This window comes from Lissotriton helveticus, chromosome 3_2 (genome assembly GCF_964261635.1).
Source record: "Lissotriton helveticus chromosome 3_2, aLisHel1.1, whole genome shotgun sequence".
NCBI lineage: Eukaryota > Metazoa > Chordata > Amphibia > Caudata > Salamandridae > Lissotriton > Lissotriton helveticus.
The window spans coordinates 483,593,053-483,610,392 of NC_136062.1; the positions used below are offsets into that span (position 1 = coordinate 483,593,053).

The window sequence follows — 17,340 nt, forward strand, 5'->3', positions numbered from 1 at the left end:
GTTCATCACACTCACCAAACAATTCTACTGCTACACCACTTGGGGTTCACAATCAACCACACCAAGTTGCATCTACAGCCCTCCTACCTCCATCAGGATCTAGGGGCCACAATGGACACTTCCAAAGCTCTAGCATATCCCAATCCAGCCAGAACAGCAAGTATGCAAACCCTTGTCACAAAATGTCAGCCCCACACTCCCTACCAGCTCGAGTGTTTAAGCAGCTCATAGGAATAGTACCCCATGCAAGACTTCAGATGCACCCCTTACAAGAATGCTTAGCACGTCAGTGGAATCAGGCTCAAGGTCAACTTACTAACCTGGGGTTGGTGGACAGCTGCACACATCGCTCTCTGCAGTGGAGGAACACACAAAACCTTTCCAGAGGGCCGCCATTCCTAGAGCCAATTTCACAGATAGTGCTAACAGCAGACGCATCACTCACCGGCTGGGGAGCCCATCTCCCAAACCACACAATTCAGGGCAGCCAACAAAACTGCTCCACGTCAATTGCTTAGAATTACTAGCAATATTTCTAGTGTTAAAGTCATTCCAAGCACATCTTCTCTACAAGACTGCCCTGGTCCGCACGGACAATATGACAGCAATGTATTACATACCAAAACAAGGAGCAACACACTCTTTGCAGCTGTCTCGGCTAGCACAAAGTATATACGGAGATGGGCCATTCCACAAAATATATATCTTCTGGCAGAACATCTTCCAGGAGTGCACAATAAGATTGCGGATCTGCTAAGTCCTCAGACACAGCAGATCCACGAATGGGAACTTCATTCTCAAGTCCTTCAACCATTCTTCCACATGTGGGGCAACCCAGGCATAGATCTGCTCGCCACACATGCAAACGTAAAATGCCCAACCTTCTCCGCCAGGTTCCCACACCTGTTGTCCAAGGGTAATGCGATATGGATGAACTGGTCAGGCAGATTTGCGTACGCTTTTCCACCACTTGTACTCATTCTGCTAGTAGTACGCAAGCTCAAGCAACAGTCTCTCAAGATAATCCTAGTTGCTCCCACATTGGCAAGCAACCATGGTTCACAACACTCCTCGAACTCTCAGTAGTTCCACACCAAAAATTACATCTCTCCCCAAAACTGCTAACGCAGAACCATGGAGAGATAAGGCACCCAGACCCAGCATAACTGAATCTAGCAATCTGGCTCCTGAAGTCCTAGAGTGTGGTTACCTTAACCTCCCACCGGACTGTATGAACATTATCAAAGAAGCCAGACGCCCTACTACTAGAGCATGCTATGCAGCCAAATGGAAACAATTCGTCGTTTACTGCAATCACAACAAAATTGACCAACTGGATGCTTCAATTCAGAACATCATTTGCTATTCATTGCATCTACAAAGATGTAATCTAGCAAACTCATCCATAAGATTACATCTGGCTGCCATTGCCGCCTACCTGCAAAACAGACCGCATTTGTCATTGTTCAGAGTACCTGCTATCAAAGCATTTATGGAAGGCCTTAAAAGGATAATTCCTCCCACACTGCCACCCTCTCCGGTGTGGAATCTAAACATTGTACTTACTAGGCTCATGGGTCCTCCATTCGAACCTTTACACAAATGCGAATTGCAGTTCTTTACATGGAAAGTAGCTTTCCTTGTCGCAATCACTTCTGTCAGGAGAGTAAGTGAGATCCAGGTTTTAACCATACAAGAACCATTCTTACAAATACATCGTAACAAAGTGGTTCTTCATAACAATCCAAAATTCCTTCCCACAGTAATCTCTGCTTTTCATCTTAATCAATCCGTAGAGTTAGCAGTGTTTTTTCAAAACCCAGATTCCATAGCAGAGAGAGCTCTTCACACACTAGACGTCAAAAGAGCTAGACTTTATTACATTGACAGGACTAAACTTTTTAGAAAGACAAACCAACTGTTTGTACCCTTCTCTCCACCGCATAAAGGAAACCCCACCTCTAAAGCTGGAATTGCCAGGTGGATCGTCAAATGCATTCAAATATGCTACCAGAAGGCAAAACACATATTAACAATTCCCCCTAGAGCACACTCAACACGTAACCTAGGGGCATCCATGGCATTCTTAGGAAAGAAGAGATTTGTAAGGCAGCCACATGGTCTACTACACACACCTTCACCAAACTCTATTGTGTAGACGTGCAGGCAAAGCAACAGGCTTCTATAGGCCAAGCTGTTCTTAAGACACTTTTCTAAACCACTGCAACGGATGCAGGTGAACACCGCTAAGCGAGACACTGCTGTACAGTCTATGCAAAAGTATGAATTCTGCAGCTCAAACGGAAAATGCTACTTACCAGTATGCATCTGTTCTTGGCATGTAGAGCTGCAGAATATCATACGCCCACCCGCCTCCCCGGAACCTGTATCTGTTCCAGTGTTATCTTACTTAGATGCATTCACATGGGCATCTTTTCTATTTCTTACAAACTCCATCATTTCCCATCATGGCAAAAAACAATCTGAGGATGGAGTCGATGCCCATGTGCACTATCGTCCAAGGGAGGAGTCCCCTATCTCATGACTACAAAGACTTCTTCCAAGACAACCACAAGGTGCAAGCATCAGAGCCCATCACCAGATGGCGATCTATGCAAAAGTATGATATTCTGCAGCTCTACATGCCAAGAACAGATTCCTACTGGTAAGTAGCAATTTCCTTAAACTGCTACTGAATATGGGTAACATCCTTTCAATACCACGGATAGGTGCATGTATTTTTTTTTAACCCCTTTGCATTAGCACGAATTTTGCCGCGGCGCGTGGGGGGTGAGCGCGGCGCTTCCGTGCTCATGACAGAACCACGTTGTCATGAGTCACGTGAGTCATGTGCTCATGACTGCGTGGTTCCTTCACCGCCCTGCCCGCTCATTAATTTGCCCGCACAGGCGGGGAATTAATGCCGCGTGGGGGGAGCGGCAGCCGCATTACGGAACCACGCCGTCATGAGCACACGCCGCCTGTGGCTCATGACGGCGTGGTTCCGTCATGCGCACGCAAGGGGTTAATAGAATCGGCTTAAAAGTTTTTATTTGGTAGGTAGTACATTTCCTCATTCTACCAAGCAAGAATAACAATCTTCTCCCCGTTCACCACTTTTGAGACAATGGATGAAGTCCATTTTCTACACTGTGTGCAGTTCTGGCTCACGATGAGTGCATCCTTCTACATTACTACAAAATCATCTCCTTGTGCCTCCAGCCACACCAGGTCTGACTGGCTACCTAAAGTTTCCAAACTTTCAAGGTCTGACCGTGCCATACAAAAACTGTAATAGATTTATTCCCCCTTCTCTGCCCTCTTCCAGCTGCCCCGAAGCAGTTTTAGGAGAGCAGCTTTGAGTCATACGTAGCTCACTAACTACAATTTCAAGTTTATTTAAGACTGGATTCTTGGAACCTAGGACCTTACATCATGTTCTTGACTAACCTTCATGTCTTGGTGGCTGTATTTAAGTGAATAATGTTTTACCCCATGATTTTGCCCAAGGTAGTTTCTTCACAGCTTTCATCGAGAAAGCTGTGTTTACCTCTTGTTAAACCACTGTGCTGTTCCATACAATGGAAGTACCTTGCTTCAAATGTCTGTGCACATCCACGTTCGTAGCATTCTCCAAGCATGCTCTGGGCAGAGAAGTTAGCGGGGTGGCTATTCAAACCCACACACTCTTTCTTGTTTTGATGCTGTGCCATACGCCCTGGTATACTTTCAAAATCCGGGTGAGACTGTACCATGGCTGCGGCAACATTTGGAGACATTTCGGCAGATATTGCGCTTGACTACAAATTGGGTGAAATCTAGACTATTTCCAATAGGTGCCCTAGTGGGCAAAAAGGAGGAGGATCTACTTGACCTGGGGATGCAGTAGCAGACAAAATTATTCAGCTATCTGCGAATCTATGTAACACACACACCAATGGACGACTTAGCTCTCCATGTTGAAAGTCTCCTGCAGAGACTTGAAGTGCATCCCATTTTGTACAAAGCACCAGCTGTCCCTAGCAGGCAGGGTGGGAGTGTGTAAAGATGGTCATATTACCAAGATGCCTATATGCATTTCAGGGGATGACGAGTCTTCTCCCAAGTTCAGTATTCCAACAATTGGATAAACCGATTACAGTGTTCCTATGGGATGGCGCGCGATCATGAATAAAGTTGGCCAAACTGAAATTAGCATTCAAAAGGAGTGGGATGGCCTTTCCTGATCCTGAGTGTTACTACATGGCGTCCCAGCTGCAGTACCTGCTGCTGTGGATGTCTGATCCGCCCAGACGAGAGAGGGCATTCCTAGAGGGTAGCTACCAGGTGGCGGTGGTGCAGCTGAGGACATCACATCTGGAAACACAGAGGGATGAGTTTGGAACGCCAGATTTGGTAATACTAATGTTGCAGATCTGGGACCATTACAATATATGTGATGCTGAGAACCCCCTTTAGTTCGGACATGGGCATATGGACCCATCCGGTTTCTCAAGATGTAGGGCCACTGGCACGAGGGGCAGGATTATTGCTGAAGTCTGTCGAGAGCTAGGAGATCTCTATGAAGGGGCAACCTACCTTACATTTGACGAGGTACAGCAAAAATTTGCTGTGAGTTCGGGGCAGTTACTGACTTAGCCAGATTAACTGCATCAGACTGCAGATGTTGGCCCGGCTTTCTGGGGCGTCCGTCAGCACACAATACATGGTCTAGTGGACATACATGTGGGTGGAAGATATATTTCCCAAATATGTAGCGATTTTGTAAAGGATAAGATGAATCCCCCTTCAACAAGAAGGGCAAAATGTGAGTTCTATATGGAAGCCGCCATCCTTAACTCAGAATGCGATGGGGTACAGGGATATCATAAGTTTGTAACTAGCAATGCCCAGTTCTGGCTAATACAAGTCAAGATATTGTAGACCTCATTTTACCCCTTCACTCTTAATAACGTGTACCTGATGGACACAGGGTAATGCCCGCATTGTAGGCAGCCAGTTTCAGGTCTGCTGAACATGCTGTGGTCCTGCTTAGTGATCATACAATATTTGGGTAAGATCACTGACCCCTTGGCTTTGATTCCAGCGTGCACCATGAAACTGTGTGGGCTGGGGTTACAGCCTACATATAAAAGAGGTATAATAAAATATGGATTTGTGTTGCTGGTATTGCTGATAGCAAATTGCAGTATGATGTATACCGTCAAGCCTGGGAGGTCTCCCTCATATCAATATAATCGTTGGTGGCCGAGGAGCTCCATGTTGCGATAGTCCGAACCGATGATGGGCGACACGAGGATATCCAGACCTGGTTTTTGACGGACACGCTGCTGGTGCTGGACTCTAATTCAGGGATACAGAGGTCCCGTAGAGTCCCCTGGAAAAGATTGCTCTGCCTGAGATGATGGCACCCATGGAGTGGATTTTGCACAGAGACTAGACATGCAATATTGGTATGGAGAGTAATGTGAAGGTCTATGTGATATCAATGTAAGGTGAAGTTGTCGGGGAGCACTGCACTTGTGGTATCTTTTGTTTTAGAAAATGCATATAAAATATATATTTTTTAATGATTCTCTGCCATGTCTGAGCACGGTTCAGCCTTGAGGTTTAAGGAAACCAGTTTACCAAACTCGTAGGGTGCTCGATACTGCCTTTCCCCCGCCTTCCTTTTATTACTGTGCTGTGGAATCTTCCCACTGTCTGTCCAAAAGCAAAGCTGTGGTGTGGCAGTAGGAAAGTACTAGTACTACCTTTGTGGTTAGTGTGTTATAGTAAAGTAGGCGCTCTTTTCTCCCCAACACCTTTGCATCTACTCCACCACCACCGAGCAAGACATGACACCAAGGCTTTGTCCTCGAGAGAGGATACTGATGAGGGAGCCCTGGTAGCCTCTGGATGTCCCTGCATAGTCAGTGTCTGCTGCACAGGGCTCTGCATTGACAGTCCTAAGAAGCAGTATCCAGCCTGCTGCAGAGCGGCAGGTTCTCATAATGTAGTTTCTCTCTCTGCTTTCTCTTTGGTCTTAGTGTAGTGTGATTGTTTACTACAGCTGGGGTAAACCCTGATGCATGCTGGTTAAAAGGGGACTTATGGCGGGAAATGACAGCTTGCTTGACATGATTTGCGTTCACAAACTGTGTCCATTCAGCTTGTGTTGTAATGCGGAGTTTATCGGTCCTAGCATTATGCTGGGATCTGTTTTAGGCAAATTGATGCTTCTGCTGCCACATTGTAGCAGGACCACCCTGTCTCTGCAGCAGGGGCTAAACCCGTCACCCGATTATACCCAAGATGGCCTCATTATCCTCTCCTTGGTCACGTCACTACCTCCCCTTGACAGGCTTATTATGTCCTGCTTGTGCGCCCCATTATCTTCCCCTTGCACCCCCCATTATCTCACTGTTGCTCACTGTAAAAAAAGAAGCATAGCTTGAAAAAACAGCGTCACTCCTCCTGAAATTCTTTTTTCACATCTCTCATTTCTCTTATGTTGCTTGGCTCTTTCGTGCTGAACCATTTCCTTCCTGTACTGTTTTATATTACGTTTCCCATTCCCTGTGACCGCTGCCTGTCTGAAATAATACTAGTCTGCTCCGTGCCCCAGAACAGTGAGTGGCTCCTTCTGGCTGGTTTCCTGCTTCATGCGCCATTTCCTTTCAGTGAATTGTTACACTTCTCTGCTATTTTCTCCTGCCCATGCCTTACCCGCCTCCACTGCCATTGGCCGCTCATTTGTACTTTGACTGGTATCGGAGTGTTGTTACGAATTGAGAGTGCCAGTGAACAGTGTTTATTAAAAGCTGGTATCCCTGGGAGCTGTGGAATTATCTGAATGGTCTGCATAGAGGAGTGGTCGCCTGGGTCCATACTCTACCCCCATTGCATCCAGTACCGCACTGAGTGAGGCAGGGATGCGACTTTGACAATTAAACCAACAGAGTAGCCCATTGGTAGAATTGAGGAGAATTGAGACGCTCTCGAAATGACAAAAGTGGTTTAAAAAGCCTTATTGTGGTAACATTTTTGCCTCAATACTTGGACATCAAGGAAGGGTAATGATCATTCACAAAATGGACCGAGAGTGGTCTTTCCCCAATAATCTAGAAGCACACTGAATGATCTTTGAGATTATCTTTACACGCTGACATTCCAGTCTGGCAGAAAAGCAATGCTCATTTCTTTCTGCTGTCGGTGGAGTTATAGCCCTTGTGTTCTTACCAAAAAATACAATTACACACAGTTTAACAAAAAAGAGATGTCATTGAAATAGGTAGTTTCTTCTTGACTCTACGGGTGCGCTGGACTCTGTTTTCAGGTCGAGCCTAGGCAGGGCATGCGCTGTCTCTTCGAGACATGCTGTATCTACTCTGTGGCTTACAGCCCGCCCATCGCTTTTAGTATTAAATGTTGTTATTGACCATTGCAAAAAGACAGAGTACAGTAGAGCTGCAAAAGGGTTGCGGGTCAGTCCTATGACCGACCATTAGATCAGTGTAAAGGGAAGGTACAAAACAATAGCCATGTCATGAGGAAACAGTGTTATACACAGCAAGTCGCCAACAACCCAGTATGGGCCGGCCGCGTCAGAAACACAGTGAAGCAAGGAAGTGTCCCCCATACATATCGCCAGGTCTGCCATTTGAGGAGGCATAGTTCCTTTATCAGTACTAAGCGACTTGCGTCCAACCAGCCTCCATTCAGGTACCCTCCCGTTGCCATGTCACCCCTCAGTCAGCCTAAGGCACAGCGCACCTCAGATACCTGAAATAATCAAAAAGAAGAAAGACCCTCCGGGATCGTAATGGGTAGGTCAGTGCATTAGGCAGCCCCAAGAGGACATAGGAGGGAAAGCGTGGGATTTCTGTGTCAAAATGAGTGTCTACTTCTGCTAAGATCCGGCCCCAGTATTCTTGTAAGAATTTACAATCCCAGAGTACATGAACCAACGTGCCAACCTGACCACAGCCACGCCAACATAGGGGGTCCTTGCCACTGTCCATCTCATACAGTCGCTCGGGGGTGTAGTACCAGTAGGTCGCTACCTTCGTGAGAATATCAGGAAGTCCCATATGGTAGGCCGAGTGGCGCGCCCTGTAGTAAACCCGCTCCCATTCCTTGTGAGTAAGGGATCTCCCCAGCTCCCGTTCCCAGCGCACCCAGCCTGAGTTGTAGGTGTATCTGTGCTTGTGCATGAACATTTTATAGAGGTCCGAGATCAGCTGTTTGTCCGTGGAGCGGGTGATCAGCCAATACTCGAAAGCCGTCAAGTGCTTATCTGCCGAGGATCTCACAGCGGTGTTGAGTGCCCAATGCCTGACCTGTAAGTATCGGAGCCTTTCGGATTCTGGCAGACCGAACTCCTGACGGAACTGTGGGAAAGGAACTACACCTTCAGGGCCATAGATATGATGGAGAGCGCGACAACCGGCAGGCTTCCAACGCGTGAAAGCTTTTTCGTCCATCCCTGGTTGAAACTCCGGGTTCCCGATGATGGGGGTGAGGGGCGATGGGAGGGTGGTGAGTTCTTTGCTAACCCCCACTCGGTCCCAAATCTCTAGCGGTACACGCGTGATAAAGGACGCATAGAGATTAGGGGCCTGTATTCTCGGCGCATAAAGGGAATCTCCTGCTGGGTCCGTCCGGTGACAGCCTGGTCTTGAAACAACCGATGTTTCCCGGATTCCCATCTGACCCATTCCACCAGGAGGCGCAACGGAGTTGCTTGACAATACGTTGCCAGGTCCGGGATCCCAATCCCGCCTTGTTCTGGTGCCAGCATAGCTACCCGCAGCTCCAGACGGGGCTTCCTCCCGTTCCATATAAACTGCGACAGTTCCAACTGCATCAGTTGTATCCAGCCTCGCGGAGGAGCAAGGGGGATCGTGCGGAAGAGGTATAATATTTGAGGGAGGACCGTCATCTTGACGGCCGCTACCCTACCCAACCAGGAAAGCGGGTAGTATTTCAACTGTCCCAACTCACGTCTAATTTTCTGCTTCAGTTGGGAGTAGTTAATATCTACGGAAGTCAGTAGGGAAGGCGCCAGAAGTATCCAAGGTACAGGACCGCCTCCGAGGCCCACTGTATGGGGAACGCCGCCTGTAAACAGGAGCGCGTGGATGTCTCCAGCGACAAGTCGATGGCCACAGACTTAGTCATGTTAAGCTCTTCAGCGCGCTGCGAATTTTCGAAAAACGGGTGTGGTCATGACGGAACGGTTCCGTCATCAGCACAGCCCAACCGACGCTGATGACGGAACCGTTCCGTCATAAGCATCGAAGGGGGTAACTTTGAAGCCCGAGACCCGGCCGAACTGTGCATGGTCAGCAATGCACGCGGGGAGGGAATTCCGGGGGTCGGCAAGTGATATCAACACATCATCGGCGTACAGGCTTATGGTGTGGACGTCACCCCGAAACTTGATTCCCTGCACCTTCGGGTCCGACCCAAGTAGTTGCGCGAGAGTCTCCATATAAAGGGCGAACAGTAGGGGGGATAACGGGCAGCCCTGTCTGGTGCCTCGCTCGATCCCGAACCGGGGCGTCGTGCAGCCATTGACCCGGACCGCAGCTGAAGGGAATTTATAGCAGTTCAACACCCTGGTTCGGAATTTGGGCCCCATGCCGGCCTTCACTAACACCCTCTCTAAATAGGGCCAATGCACCCTATCAAATGCCTTTTCGGCATCGAAGGCCAGCATCATGTATTCTCCCTCCGTGCGGGCGGCCTGTTCTAGGAGGTGGAAGGCCCTTTTGGTGTTGTCAGAGGTCTGATGTTCCGGAATGAATCCAGACTGATCTGGGTCAATCAGCCCCCCCATGTATGGTCCCAGGCGGGATGAGAGGATCCCGGTGTAAAGCCTAAGATCTACATTTAAGCGAGAGATAGGTCTGTACGCTCCACATTCCGCGTGGTCTTTACCCGGTTTGGGTATCACCGCGATAGACGCCTCCAGTTGGTCTCTCGGGATCGCCCACTGCTCCGCGAAGGAGGTAAAGAGTCGAGCGGGCAGTGGGGCCACCTGGCCACAGAATGTTTTATAAAAGCTCGCCGGAAAGCCATCCGGGCCAGGAGCTTTGCCCAGTTTGAGGCGAGAAATGGCCGAAATCACCTCCTCCGGACGAATGTCTCTCTCTAGGCATTCAATCTGATCTTGTGTCAGAGCCGGTAGGGGAATAGCCGCCAAAAAATCTGCTTCCGCTTCCGGATCCGGTGGGTCAGCCGCGTATAACTCCGCATAGAATGCGCTGAAGGCCCCAGCTATAGCATGATCTCCTGTCACAGTTATGCCATCCATCCCTCTTAACTCCTGAACTTCCCATCTTCGCGTGACCTCACGTAACTTATGCGCCAACAGGCGCCCGCATCTGTATCCACCTGTGTAATATGCGTGATGCAGTCGCAAGGCCGCGTATTCTGCCCTGTCTAAATCTAAGGCTGCGAGCTGCTGGCGAGCAACTTTCAATTTCGGCCATATTCTCGGGGCCCCGTCCTCCTGTGTATCTGTTCCAGTTCCCTGGTCTGCCTTGTAAGCTCGTCTCGTTTGGCCTGACGTTCCACGTTCTCCGCTGTCGAGACTGAAATAAACTCCCCCCGAAGGAGAGCCTTCAGCGCGGCCCACTGGGTAGCCAACGTGGTGTCAGCGTTGCTGTTATGAGAAAGGTAGTCCGCTATTACTCTCTGAATTTTAGAGACCACAACTTCCTGTGCAGCAACGATTCTCGGAGGCGCCAGACTCTACGGGAGCGCTGCACAGCAAGCATGGAGAGGGTGACTGTAACTGGTGCGTGGCAGGAAAGGGAGGCCATGCCTATGTCGACACTAGTGACAAGCGCTTGAGTAGCTGTGGAGACAAGCAGGTAGTCTAGGCGCGCATATGTTTTATGGGCAGCTGAGAAATATGTGTAATCCCTCTCCCCGGGGTGGAGTATGCGCCAAAGAGCCACTAACCCCAAGTCCCTCACTCGGGCCAAGCCCGCGGCTGTGAGCGCTCCCACCTGTGTAGTGCGTTGACAGGACCTAACTAATATATTGTCAAAAACCAAATTCAAATCCCCGCCCAGCAGGAGGTAACGGTCTGTCGTGTCTGTGATGTCGGTGAGCGCTCTGTGTAGGAAGTTTTCTTGGCCTTCATTGGGCCCGTAGATCGTGCCAATCGCGTAAGTCATATCCCCCAATGCAAACCTGTTCACCAACAGTCGTCCCTTAATTTCAGCAGTCTTGCCCAAAACCTTGCCCTTAAACTTTTGTGCCACCAGAATCGCAGCTCCCGCCTTTTTATCAGGACATGAGGAGAAAAATTGAAGGGGGAATCTACAGGACCTAAGCCGGTGACAATCCCTGGCTAGAAGGTGCATCTCCTGTAAGAGACAAATGTCCGCCTGAGACTGTTCTAATTGGAGCAGGATCGCTGTGCCATTCCTACATCCCACTGCGTATGGCGTAGGTCAGCCACCCCTCTAGCTGGGTGCACTGTGCCACTTGTGAGGGTACCCCTACCGTGTGTCCCTACAGTGTCTAAATCTATTCTTAGACATTGTAAGTGCAGTAAAGCGTATATATGTCTGGGAGTTTGTCATTACAAACACCGCAGCACCCTCATGGCTTTACTGTAATCTGGGTTTGGTATCAAACTTCTCAGAACATTAAACCTACACTGATGCCATTGTGGGATTTAATTAAAAATGCACTCAGAGGGCCTCTTAGAGATGCCCAATGAAAAGCGACCTAACTCTGGTGCCCTGGCTGACTGGCTACTCTCCAACTTTCACCCCCATACATGTTTCTGGGCCCCTGGGTCGAGAGCCTCCCCCTCTCCGTTTCTGGAACCAATGTACATCTTGGGCAGAGGTGCCAAGCCTCCTCCCTCAGGATGGGCAGGGTCGATGAAAGGGGACGTTTCAAAGGCTTGCGGCTTTTGTGAGCTGGCCTAGCCATTTACTGCTTCCAGCAACTTGCCCCCACCGGTTCCGACACCCACTTTGGTCCTTCTTCTTGTCTAAGGAGGCAAGGTTCAGGGTTGCCCCTAAATACTAGATTTAAAAAAAATATATTTTATTAACAAATTGGCAAAGAAAAGAAAAACATCAGGTGGGTTAAGAGTTTCCTCATTTGTCAAGAAAAATTAAGTGTCGCTCGTACAGAATTATAAAGACAATATATATGCGTTATGGATCATGGGGATTCTTGCGCTTCCGACAAAGCTCGCCGCGCCGAGGGTGTACAGATCTCTCCGCGATGGCTATTCCAGGACCCCCATACCTTCCTGCACTTCTCGGGACCACCCCTGGCAACATATACTGACTTCGCCCGGAACATACACCAGTCCATGTCGTCCGCCCATTTGGTAACCCGGGGTGGCTAAATACTAGATTTAGGGGTATTTCAGGTAGGTACATGTTGGGACCATTGGGTTCCTTCCTTGGGGTGTGCTCATGAGCAGCCACGGACCGGAGGTCCCCTATCCCCCACCGGCTACCTTGTACCACTGAGAGTGCTCTTGGAGTGCATCCTTGACCTTAAGGGAATCCTTGTTCTGATCCCAGAAACTCAACCCCCAAGAACGTTTACTTACCTGCAAATGGATAACCCCATTTTTCTCCATAAGATTGCATTGACTTTTTTCCTCTGAAAAACCAATGTTGAGGGTGCTTCGTATGGAAGCCTAAGAAACAGTGTTTTGATAAAAACTGCTTAACTCACCTTTTATCCAGGAAATGTCCCAGTGTACTATTTAGGCATATCACACTGAGTAGAAAAGGTCATCTTAAAAGTAACTTAAAAGTAATCTCAAAGTAATTGCAAAGTAACTAAAACGTAACTTGAACTGTTTCTGAACATTTGACCTACCTGTAACAGCATTCATCTGCATTCAACTGTATTACATGAGAAGTATTATTTTACTTACCTGCACCAAGTCTGGCTTGTTTCTAAAAATAAAATACAACAGAGATATTTGTATACAAAACAGTTGGTCAGAGTTCAGTCTTTGAGTGTGTGAAATCCTTTCTTGCCGGAGTGTGTGCAATAAATGCTTAACACTACCCTCAGATGAAGACTTCCTGCTCTCCACACTACCACAAATGGAGAGTAAGGTTCTATGTATTTTTATCTCTATAAGCCTTTGTGGATTCACTGGACTCTGTGCACCTATACCTTACTTTGGTATAGTATATACAGAGCCAGCTTCCTACACCATCCCACCACTCTCTATCAAAAATCACAAGGGCGTCAAAGTGATAATGTGTCCATCTCCTGAGCTCTTCTTGAGGAGATTAATCTACAATTTATTTCAATGTTTCCTGAGTCCTCGGGGCCATTCATGATGACACGGCAAGTTAAGGCCTTTAAAGAGGCCATACTGCATATCGCTGGCTTTTCTAAGGATCCCTCCGGTGTACCTTCAGGCGCCAAGGATCCGCAGGGGCCTTCAGTCGGGTTACCGCTGGCGGATGCACCCTGAGCCTCTCTAAACCCCTAGGTCCTGTCTCTGGTTCTACAGCATCTCCAGTGCAGAATTCCATCCCAGCTCTGGGATCTGTGCCGGACTCTATTTCATTGACGCGGATACCACTATCACCAGTGCCAAAGACATATCTGGTGCCGACTCAATCTCTGACACCGAATCTGTCTTGACCCCAACGGAAATTGTACTCCAACTCTGATCCAGTGCACCCTGTTGCTTTAGAGCCCAATTCTGACATTGTACCACCACTGCCATGGATCTGTCATCAGAGGCTCATCGTGTTTTTTTCATTCATTCTGATTCAGACCAATCTACCAGCGGGAGGTGACAATGGAAATAATGTGGCACCGCATTACGATGAGTTCGAGGCATGTGGGCTGCTAAATTCATATCTTAGCATTAGATCGCCGCCTAGTGTTGGGTCCGGATGATCGCACATTGTTGTCCTGGAAGAGTCTTCGAAGTATCCTGAGATAGGTGGCTCCTCCCCTGGACTACAGTGCGCATGGGCATCGGCTCCATCCCCAGATTGTTTTTTTCCGCCATTGGGTTCGGATGCGGTCTCGACTTCTCTCCGTCGGAACCGAGTAAAACTAACTTTTTAGGCCAAAAGGTCTTATATTTTATAGCGTCGGTATTGTTTGCGCACGGTCTCGAGTTCTTCCAACTCTTGGAGTCGGATTCAGCGGAGTTTTTCACTCTTCGGACGTCGAGGCCTTCTCATCGCGACACGACCGCAACTTTCCAGCATGGAGCGGAGTCCGTTTAAGTACTGTCCGCTCTGTGGGTCTAAGTACCCACATATAGACCTGCACCCGGTCTGTAACAAATGCCTTTCACCGGACCATGACGACGGCAAGTGCAAGGCTTGCGCTCAGTTCCGGTCTAAGAAGACTCTTAAGCTCCGGCGCGCGGTGCGCCTGGAGGCCAGACAAGCGGCCCCGGATCCAGAAAACATCTTCGGCGACCAAGAAGAAGATGAACAGGGTCATCATCTCCAGATATCCCCACCCGAAACGGAGGTCGAGGCGGATCCGGTGGACGACGACGGAGTCGCGGGTCAAGGCCTTGAATACGTCGACGAGGTAGGGGACGTCGAAGAGATTTATGGGGCCGCGGAAGATAGCTCAGGGGACGAGCTATGCCCCGAAGGTTTCGAAGATCACGATCGGGTCACGGGATCGCCAGTCGGCCTTACCCAAGACCCCGTGCCGCAAGCCACGGCCCCGCCATCAGGCCCGGCCACGGACATACTTGCTGAGCAGGCCACATCGAAATCGAAACCGAAACCTACGGTGTCGACTACACCTAAAATGGCCGACCCGAAAACGAAACCGAAACTTATGGACTCGAGCGTCCCTAAAATGGCGGCCGGCCCACAGAAAACTACTGCACCCGCCGCCGCATCGGCTCCGTCGACCTCCGGTCCGCAGAAGTCGAAGAAGTCGGTCGATTCCAAAGGGTCAAAAACGGCGCAAGAGGAGGGATCCTCTACAAAGTGTGGTCGGCACGGATCAACCGCGGCGACACCGTCTAAGCACGCCAAGGCCAGCGGCACGGCTCCGGTTACGCCTGGGACTCCGTTTGTCGGTCGCGTAGTGGGCACGGAACCGACGCAGGCGCACGGATCGACAGCTGGCACATCTGCGCATCGATCCAAGGACTCTGGGTCAGCGACAACTGCATCGGCGTCCAAACCTAAGAAAGGCCACCAGGACGTCGGATCCGAGGGGAAGGTCAAGACATCCTCGTCAGCGCCAAAAGCCACTGTGAGTGAAGCGTCCCCCATCGCCGCTTCGCTTCAGAGAATCAGGGACAAGGCCGCTGCTACGTCGGCTCCGTTGCCGTCGCCTCAGACGCCGAAGGACGCTCCGGCAAAGCCTAAGAGTAAGCTTCTCTTCCTTCTGCCGCCGAAAGAGGCTCCGAAGGCCTTTTCCACGCAATCGACGCCAAAGAAGTCGGATTCTTCTACGGCAGGAGCACCTTCAGGTCGAGAACTCGAATCAGAGGACGATTCTGAGTACTTCATCGACGCCAACACAGGCAAATTAACCCTATACAAAAGGAGGATCACTTCAGAGCCTCTGGACTCCTATGTCATCCCACTAAAGAAGAAAAGGGTTCCTCAGGACGCTTCTAACCTCATAGAGCCTATCCAGCCTCCTCCTAGAAGAAGCCCTACTCCCTCACCAGAACCATCTGAGGGTGAGGGATATGATGAAGAGGACCAATACACCTTCCCCACCAATGAACCAGATGCACATCCAGATGCATATGATGACATTGGTGACCAAGGCACCCAGAGTGTGGGGCAAGACCCACAACCTTTCAGTGCACGTGCATCCCCAACAGAGGATTCTGCAGGTTTTCATGCACTAATTGAGAGGGCAGCTGCTAATCATGATGTGGACATGCATGCTGACCCGGTTGAAGAAGACTTTCTCTTTGACACCTTTTCAGTCTCTGAGAGGACTGTAAAGACACTGCCTATGCTCAAGGGAGTCCTCAAACATGCTGCGGACATCTTTAAAGAACCTACCAGGGCGAGAGTGGTCAATCCACGTATTGAAAAAAAGTACAGACCAGCACCTGCAGACCCTGCATACATTCGGGGACAGTTGCCGCTAGACTCCCTGGTGGTCGCCAATGCCCGCAAAAGGGCCAACTCCCAAACAACGGGTGAAGCTCCTCCCCCGGATAAGGAGTCCAAAGTGCTAGAGGCAGGGGGCAAAAGAGTAGCTGCACAGGCTGCCAACTTTTGGCGTATTTCTAATACACAAGCACTCTTAGCACGTTACGATAGGGCGCATTATGACACCCTAGAGCAGATTATACAACACCTGCCTCCAAAGTTTCAAGAGGGCACAAAACTGCTTATAGAGGAAGGCAAATTGATATCCAACGCAGCCATCAAGTGTGCACTTGACGCCGCAGACACAGCAGCTAGGGCGATCAACACTAGCGTCATGCTGAGACGGCAGGCTTGGCTCCGCATATCTGGGTTTAAACCTGATATTCAGACAACCATCCTTAATCAGCCAGTCAATCCTGATAGACTGTTTGGTCCAGATGTTGACACCACCCTCGAAAAAATAAAAAAGGACACAGAAACTGCTAAGTCCATGGGGGCCCTACAGTCACAACAGTTTCGTGGCAGCAATTTTCGTCGCTCAGGTGCACGTGGAGTCACCAGAGGACAAATGGGTCAACAATCTCAATTCTCAAAAGGTGGAACACAATCCTCGTTCACAAAACAGAACAAGGGAGGTTACAGAAATAACAGCAACAGAGGTCGCGGCAGAGGAAACAACAGCTCCCGCTCCTCTACCCCAAGCAAACAGTGACTCCCTGTCACTGCCCCCCGACCACTTAACACCTGTCGGGGGGAGACTGCAGCAGTTCCTGCCCGTCTGGAGAAACATCACCACAGACAGGTGGGTGCGACAACTAGTCCAGTATGGTTATTGCCTAGAGTTGAAATCCACTCCACCCAACATCCCGCCAAGGCAAAGGCCTATGTCCGCAGAGCACTTGCACTTATTGCAGCAGGAAGTAGTGGTGATGCTGCAAAAAGGCGCAATCGAGCTCGTGCCGGTGGGAGAGGAAGGCACAGGGGTATATTCCCTGTACTTCCTTATTCCAAAGAAGGACGGATCTCTCAGACCCATTCTAGATCTACGTCCCCTCAACCTGTACATACTATCAGAACACTTCCATATGCTTACACTGCAACAGATTCTTCCCTTGCTAAACCAAGGAGACTTCTTAGCAACCTTAGATCTCAAGGATGCTTATTTCCACATTCCACTACACCCGTCCCACAGGAGATACCTCAGGTTCACTATTCAAGGCAAGCATTACCAGTTCAAGGT

At 49.4% G+C, this 17,340-nt stretch overlaps 1 protein-coding gene across 6 annotated transcripts in view; it reads left to right on the plus strand.

Moving 5' to 3' along the window:
• The window catches only part of ATG13 (autophagy related 13), a 280,382-nt gene that overhangs the window by 104,677 nt on the left and 158,365 nt on the right, over window positions 1-17,340 (plus strand). The window lies entirely within an intron of this gene.